Source organism: Pteropus alecto, unplaced genomic scaffold, assembly GCF_000325575.1.
Source record: "Pteropus alecto unplaced genomic scaffold, ASM32557v1 scaffold7, whole genome shotgun sequence".
Taxonomy (NCBI): Eukaryota; Metazoa; Chordata; class Mammalia; order Chiroptera; family Pteropodidae; genus Pteropus; species Pteropus alecto.
The window spans coordinates 36,000,491-36,009,340 of NW_006494614.1; the positions used below are offsets into that span (position 1 = coordinate 36,000,491).

At 35.0% G+C, this 8,850-nt stretch overlaps 1 protein-coding gene across 2 annotated transcripts in view; it reads right to left on the minus strand.

Annotated features, from left to right (window-relative positions):
* Positions 1-8,850, minus strand: part of CUNH6orf141 (chromosome unknown C6orf141 homolog) — a 54,552-nt gene that overhangs the window by 13,210 nt on the left and 32,492 nt on the right. Inside the window, exon 2 of one of the 2 annotated variants that reach the window (XR_003044453.1) lies at positions 773-905. The exons of the other annotated variant lie outside the window; for it this stretch is intronic. The gene's annotated coding sequence lies outside the window, so the exon portion shown is untranslated. Of the gene's footprint in view, positions 1-772; positions 906-8,850 lie in introns of those variants that run through there. 2 annotated transcript variants of the gene reach the window in all.

Sequence of the window (8,850 nt, forward strand, 5' to 3'; positions counted from 1 at the left end):
TCCGAATCTATTCTTTCCCCTCTTTATTTCATTTGTTTTCACAGAGGTTCTGTTTCTCCTATTTATCGATTTGTTTGTTTGTTGCAAATTATGGTCCATATTTATAGGTCCAGCAAAGTTGTGTTTTTTGTGTATGTGTGCATGCACACGTGTGTGTTATGCTTGAAACTCCTTAATTGTTTTTATGATTTTGTATATTGAGAATTAGGGTGTTCCTTTTGTTCAAATTCAAGGTCGAAATCTAGCCCAGCTTTGTCAACACTTAAATAACATTATTTAGACCCTGTCTGCCCCCCCCTCAAAAAAAAGTTTAAGATGTCAAATAATAATATTTATGTTAACTAGCTAATTTTTAAGATCTACTTAGATCAATTTCAGGAAATTTTTGTTATTCTTTGTTCTTATCTAAATCTGAAAGATTGGCCTATAATTATTAACTGCAATTTCAGACAGTTTTATGAAAGCTGAGATATTTTTATGCTTCCCCAGCCATCTTTTCTATTGTCTTTAACTGTTCATTATACAAGGTAAGAGAACTCTGCTGACCTAGGGGTAGACTTTGCCAATAGCTCTATTTTGTTAGAAACCATTTATTTTGTGTTCTCTTGATTCTCTTCACTTTGGATGCTGGGACGTCTTAGGTAGGTGGTGTCTATTTACTGGTGATGGCAGTGGAAGAATGTTAGGTTCCAGCTGCTGAGATATCTTGGGTGGCAACAATCTTGAGAATGAAGGCAATTTCTGATAAAATGGGTCAGAGATTTGCCCAGTGCCAAGATATAATTCCTGTAGATTGATACTTGAAGAAGCCTCTCTGTTCAGTCTTTTCAGCGGCATAGATTGGTATTCTTCTAGAATCAGGGCCAGGAGGGTCTCACTGCATCTTCTCAGTCCTCCCAAAGTTCCTGGGGGAAAAGGGAAACCTGCTGTCATCTGAGAAACCCTCAATCAGGAAAATACATCACCATTTCCCGGGAATTCACAAATCTCCGCAAACCAGTATTACCCAGATCCCTTGGGTCTCTATCAAGTGCCTCTCTATCAAGTTGCCCCTTGGGTCTCTATCAAGTGCCTCCAAACTCTCCTCCAAGACAGAGGATGGAAGTTCTCTATCAGCTGTTTTTCCTCCCATAAGCAGAAAGCCTCACATCCCCCAGGCCCAGCCACTGCTTAGCTCAGGACAGGTCCCATAGTTTGATTAGAGTTGTAGGATGAGGTTGGGAAGGATACATTCAAGCTCCCATCACCCCCATTTAAACAAGGCATAAAGATGTCATTCCACGTACTTTACAACTTGATAATGTTACGTTTTCCTTTTTAAGATGAAAAAGTAAATTTCTTAAGAGCTAATACTTCTCGTTTTTTTCTTTATAACCCTCACATCTTGAACAGAGTATGTGCTTAAGGGATGTTTGTTCAGTGAATGAGTGGATATAAATTGAATGAACAAAGAAAATTAGCTTCGAAGAAGGAAAAGCATTTTTTTGATTTATTCAATTACTTGTCTATTCAGTAATTTATTATGTACATGCTAAGTACTGACTCTGTAAATAGAGTCTTACAAAATAAAATTCTTGACCTCAAATATATGTATATATGTTTACAGCTCAGCCAAAAGTATAATTAGTGGATCAATGATAGACTAAAGTATGAAATGTACTAGAATGTATCATACACAGAATGTTGTAGATAAGAGGAGAGGAAAATCTAAATATAATTCAGCCACTGAAGGAAAACTTGCCAGAAAAAAAGAAATATGTAAGAAAAGCATACAGCTAGGCAGAGACTGAGTTAAGTCTCAACTCTACCAAAAATAAAGCCAACACTCTTTTCCCTGGAGACCACATTGCTCATGAAATGAAAGATCGGAAGTCTGTTCAATTAATACTTTCTTCTTTTTGAAGACAAAAGTTGCTTGTGTGTGTGTGTGTGTGTGTGTGTGTGTGTGTGTTTATGTGAATGTGGGTTGGTGGGATAGGTCATTTGAGAAGAGTAGCAAGGGGGGGAAAGTTGGTTAACAAAACCATGAACTGTCAGATCTCTTCGCTCTGAACTTTATTTCCTAAAATCACTGACCTCTATCCATGTCCACCCCTAGACCTAGGTGCTGTCTTTATTAGGGGTGCAAAATCCAGTCTTTTCCAACTATCGACCTTAGCTTTTATCCTGGCTTTATTTTGAAATCTCATTGAAAATCTCTCAGTAGAGTCGTTATCCCAGATTTATCCAACCTAAATAAAAGCAGCTATGGTCGTCTCCAAGCAATGCATCCTGGCCTTGTTAACCAGACACAGACACTTCCTAGAATTAATTTGACAATAAGTATAGATCCTGAAGGTCCCCTTTGAATAAAGTCCTCTTTTCTTTTGGTGCCCATTAGTGTGCCAGGTCTTGAATTTAATTCCCACTTCGATTTCTACTGTTGAAGTGTCTTTAGAAAAAATACTTTATCTCTTTGAGTTTCTTTAGTCATCTATAAAAAGAGATAATACCTACTCTGAAGAGTTATTTTGAGGATAAAGGGCAACATTTTAGACATTTGGGGTTACTTAAAAAAAGTTAGAATTAAATTCTCTTAATATTCCTTTAAAATTTTAAGGTATTTACATTAACTAGAGACTTTTCCATAAATTATCCAGTTTAATCCTTACAATGGACCTTTGAGTTAGACATTATCACTGAAGAAGCTGAGATTCTGATTAAAGAATTTATATTAATTCAAAGAGTTCTTAAATGGCAGAAGTGGGATTCAAACTTAGATCTGACCTCAAATTTTGTTTTTTAACAACCAACCCCAAATACTTTTTCTATAAATTAAGCCATAGAAGCAAAGAAAAATCAATCTCTATTGGTAGAATTTCAGATATTAGTGAAAAGATAAATAGAGAGATATTAGCATTATGTAACCAGCAGCCTGCTTTAGGCTTGATGGACTTTCTTCAGACCTAGAAAAAAAAGATGAGCATTCTGTCACTATTGACTGAGTGATGAGTATTGTGGGAATATTTTGACTCTTAAAGTATAGAATTCATGTGTGATGAATTTCCCCTAAGATCCAAAGCTCATTTATATCAATAAAAAATATCAAAATATCAAAATATCAGTCCTTCACATTTTTGTCCATTTACTGATCTCCATATGTGAATCAGATAAAATGACGAATGAAGTAAAAGTTATTTTCCTGGTCACAGAGGAATATCTGTAATTAACTTGAAAATAATCCATTTGAAAAATACCTTTTTTTATACAAGGTATGGTTTCAATGAATAGACAAATAACAAATAAAAAAACAGACAAATAATAAACAAAAAACAAATAAATCTGAAAGAGTACATTACCTGTTCTTAGGGTCAAGTTTTCATATTTCTGGTTTAAAGCAATGTACTAGGAAAAGGGCTGTATTTTGCTTAATATATGAGAGCTCATTAGCACAATGTCCAGCACACATGCAATAAGTGCTAAAGCCGAGTCTCGGTTCCCCTTTTGTTTCTACCTTTCAGTAATTAAAGCTCTAATCTACTCCAGAAAGTTTGTTTGGATATACAGGTCAACTGGTTTAAAAAAAAAAAAAAAAATTCTAAACTAGCTAGTTGATATTTTTTTCATCAACAAATGTGTTTTTTTTTTTCCCCTGTGTATTTTATTCTGTTATACCCCTGAAATTAAACCTATTAAATCAAGGCCAAATGTCCTTAGAAAATATTTAGTTTGCCTAATACCTCTTTAAAATAACTAGAACTTCTGTGAGGTTTTGTGTGTGTGTGTGTGTGTGTGTGTGTGTGTGTGTGTGTGTGTGTGTTTAAAATAATTTTATTTAAAAACAATCTCAAGCTTTTAGAAAAAGAAATATACTACAAAGAACTTTTTCCTGAACTATTTTAAGTTTCAGACCTCATTATTCCTGAATACTTTGGTGTATATTTCCTATGAAAAAAATATTTTCTCAATCAGAATACAACCATCAAAATCAGGAAATTAACAGTTAAATTATGACCATTGTCTGCTCGGGCTTCAATTAAAAAATATCATAGACTGGTTGGCTTAAACTACAGAAATTTATTTCTCACAATTCTGGAAAGTTCAAGTTCAAGGGGCTGATTTGTTTCCAGGTGAGTGCTTTCTTCCTGGCTTACAGATGATTGCCATCTCTCTGTGTCCTTACATGGCCTTTCCTTGGTGTGTGTGCATAGAGAGAGAGCATGCTCTTCCTCTTTTTATAAGGACACCAGTCCTATGAGATTAGGCCCCTACCCTATGACCTCATTTAACCTTAATTACCTCCTACACATTCTGTCTCCAAATATGGTCACATTGGAAATTAGGGCTTCATCATATGAATTGAGGTATGGTGGAAGGGTGGTAACAACAATTCCGTCCATAACAACTATCAAATCATGACCCCATTGAAATTTCACCAAATGTTCCCATGATGTTCTTGATAGCAAAAAGATTCAGTTCAGAATCACATTTTATATTTACTTGTCATTTTTCTCTAGTCCTTCAGTCAGTCTGTAATAGTTTCTCAGCCTTTCTTTGACTTTCAAGAACTTGAAACTTTTGAACATTATAGGCCAGTTATTTTGTAGAATGTCTCCAATTTTGGTTTGCTCTATGTTTCCTAACGATTAGATTCAGATTATACAACTTAAACAGCAATGTGGCAAAAGTGAACCTATGTGCTTTTCATTGCATCCTACAGAATGGAACTTATTTTCAAACTTATTTCGTGATTGATGATTGCTCACTTTGATCATTGATGAAAATTGTGCCTGTTTCTTGTTCTTACTTTTGTAATTATCATTGTTTGAGAAAGTGATGTGAAATGTCCCATCCCTCCCCAATCGTTTAATTTTTTCATTTACTAATTTATCAGTAGAGACTCATAATTTCTTATTTTAATTGTTTATAATATGTTACAATCATTATTCATTGTAATGATAAAATTTTCAGAGATTTGGCCAGTGGGAAACTACTCAGGCTGGTTTCTATGCCCTTCTGATGTGTGCTTATCTTATACTTTACCTGTTCCAGCTCTGGAATCAGCCATTTCTCTAAGTCCTGGTTCTTTTTGGTGGTATTTAGGTTCTGAGATCTGAAAGCTAAATATGCTCATTGCTATTGCGATTTTGCCTCTCCAAAGCCCTCTCGATGGTTGGAAATAGGAAATATAAATCTGCGTGAATGTCTGCATTTGTATCTATAATTATTTCAATATATATTTCTATAAAAATGAATTCTATTTTGACACTTGTTTGAGAATATGAATTTGTGCCAATTCAACTGACATATTTAGGAACAATTTAAGCATAGCAAAAATTTTGTGTTTGCTGAAGCATGATTTCATTTTCAGGAAACACAATATGAACACATAAAATTGCATTCAGTTGAACCAAGCCTTGTACACAAAACACACACACATGCACACTCACACACTTCCAACATCTACCATTTACTTCAGTTCATCAAGTGCTATGAGTCACACCCATCTCACGTGGTATTACAACTTTCTGTCTGATTACAAATAACTCTTCTTCCACCGGTTAACAATAACACAGAAGCTGTAATTCTTCTGACACCTACTTCCATAAGCAAAATTCTGGTCCTTTTCAAGGTCAAGGGCCATATTTACTATAGCATTTATGTATTTCCTATCCATTTAATATGTATACTCTGTGCTTTCATTTTTATTATGTTCTAATCTTTTTTTAAATGTATCACTAATGAAGTACTTGCTCCAACCTAATTTTTCCATAAACTTTGTGGTTTTTATTGCATGATTTTTGCATGACATGACAGCTTTTAGGAAATGTATGTCATATTATAGCAGAACTGACTCTGCAAAACTACAAGTTCACACAAACATCTCCAATTCTAATGCAACACTCCAGAATTCATTCTTATTTTCTTATTTTCTATATTTGGAGCTTCCTTCTCCAACAGTGATAAACTTGACTCCTATATCTTTAATATGTGTGCTTGATTGATCAAATTCCTATATGTAGTCAATCTCTCAATACTACCACTGCTTCATGCTCCGTGCAGATGGCCTCCTCACACCCACACTTCATTACCAGGGTCCCTCTGTATGGATGCCACTTCACCCTGCACTAGGCTATGACAACCCATACTAGACCATTTTTCTAAGTGGTCACTCTTCTCACTCTTCTTGGCTCAGTCTCCCCTGCAAAGCAGCCCTCTAACATAGTCACTTTCCTTACACTGTTCAGGCTCCAACAACATGTCCGGATCTGAACCATCGTATCACCCTCACCTTGTTCTGCCACACCTATGGATGTAGAACTCAGTTGTTTATTAAAAGAGAAAAAGAAAAGAGACCAAAAAAAAAAAAAAGAGAGAGAGAAAGAGTTGAAATTTTTTTGTCACAAAAATAAAGAGCAGTGACCTCTCACTCTGGGATAACTCTGTCTTCGGGGTTTGCATTATGGAATTAGCTCTATTCTATTTTGGAAAAGCCTGTTAATCTTATAGAATAAGGCAGGGATTACATCTATATTGAGCCAGGACAAATTACCAGCCATCTTCCCAAATTTCTAGTGTAATATACCCAAAATGGAGCATGAAGTGATGGAAAAATATCACTTCACAAGTTGCTGCTTCAATATGCGATGGATGTTTAGTGTGCTATGCATTAAGGAAAATTCATTTTATTCTTGATTTCAAACATAAAGTGACTTTTTAGTCCAAAATGAGTTTTACATGTCCGTGATGATGACAGATGGAGCACACTACTCTTACAGAGAAAAATGCTGTCAAGGAGGGGATCGGGGATCAGATTACATAAGCAGGGAGCTCCATTACTCTGGAGCTCCAACAAAACAGCCAGCACTTAATTCATAGTAGAGAAAGATAAACCACATATAAACCAATTGATGAAAACCTCTCCACTTATTCTTTGAATAAATGCATAGGCAAAGTTAAAAATCTCAGGACAAAGTACCTTAAAGCAAAATATAAGTATATGTAAGATGAGACAAGTAGGAGTCATAGAAGTATCTCTAGGATCTGATCTAAGAAGAATCTAGTTTAATTAAAAACTGTTCTCTTAGAAGCACTTTTTAATAATTATCAACAGTTCTTATTGAGCTGGAAATGAGAATTTATAACAGATCTCATGATTTATTCAAGTTTATTAATCATAAATACGCCCCTAAATTGTAACTATTTTATATTACAGTTTATAGATTCAGTAATCTGAACAAGTCCTTTTAATATCTTCAAAAGATCCTGAGTAAAAGATCCCTTTAAGATATCATTATATGACGCAAAATGATCAGCTAAATATTCATGTCTCTAAAGTGAGCAAAAGCAGGCCTTCTCATAATTTTCTTAACCAAGATACAGTAAAGTTCACTTTACTGACATCCACTTTACTCAACTCACGGCATTATGTAAATTGTCTAGTCTATTACTGTAATCATAATATTCAAATGATTACATGTTACCAGTTTACTTAATAATTGTTTGAATGATGCAATTTTAGCAGCTTGCCAATATGGCGCCTTTCTAAAATGCCCAATTCAATTCAATACTCACTTATGTTTTATAGGTGTAGTTAATATGAATGATAATTTCTATGTTGAACTTATTAGAAAGTGCAAACTTTGAGATGCCTCCAGGTGTAATAATTTGTTAGAAGACTCACAGAACTTAGAAAAGCCATTACGCTCATGGTTTCGATTTACTACAGTAAAAGGAAATAGAGAAAAGGCACATAAGAAAGGGTTTAGGAAAGTTCCAGACACTATCTTCCAGTTGTCCTATTACAATGGAGCCAAACGAACAAGGCTTATTACTAGCAGTGATGCGTGGCAGCATGCATGAAGTACTGCCAACCAGGAAAATCATGTGATTTCCAGAGTTTTCATTCTGGCTTGGTCATATAGACATTGGTGACCCCCTACATGGTTGACATTTTTATCCACCCTTCCAGATATTGAGCTATTACCACACTGCCCAAACCACATCATAAATCATATTGTTAGCATAGACCATCTAGGTGGTCCAAGGGCTCCAGGTAAACAAATGCACTTTTATCAAGCAGGACATTCCAAGGACTTAGAAGCTTCCTCCCAGGAGCTGAGAGCAACGGCCAGACTTTAAACAATTATGTTATCAATTTACTTAATAATTATTTGAACGATGTCACTTGCCTATGTGGAGCTATTCTAAAACATCCAATTCAGTGCTCACTTATGTTAATAAAGACTAGAAAGTAAACAATATAAAAATCTAGAAAGACTTTTCATTCAGAATGCTTGTCAAGTTTCTTTACGTTAAAGAACCTGAAGCCAACCATTTTAGACAATGTACTTTTTGTGTAGTTATTGCCAGGAAGAAGATTAAAAGTTTTAATCTGCAAACTCCAAAGAAAGCCTTATAATAAAAGGTTGGTGAATAAATGCATATCTGGAAATCTTTATTCTCTAATGTCTTTTTCTCTAGTTCTAAATAAATTTTTAATAACATGCCAATTATTAGATAATAGGGATTTGAAAGGGTCGAATTTACATAAACCCTGTGCTCCTGAAAAGGGCAAGTCAAAGAAGCTAACCCTTCTCTCTATGACTAAGATACGATTCACAAAAACCCTTTACTTAACAATGATGAGGTCAGGCACAGACCCTTCAAATTCTCATTGAGGCGGGGCAAAGTTTGCCACCCCACAATATGCCTTATTGGGATATTGATTATTTTAAGCTGGTTATTTTTAAGAAATGAAAGACTCAAAAGGAGGCTTTTACCTCATCCTTACCTGTCTAAAAGAATTCAGATAGCAAAATCTGCCCCAGGAAGGGATATCACCTTAGTATAGCATGAACTCAGTGTGGC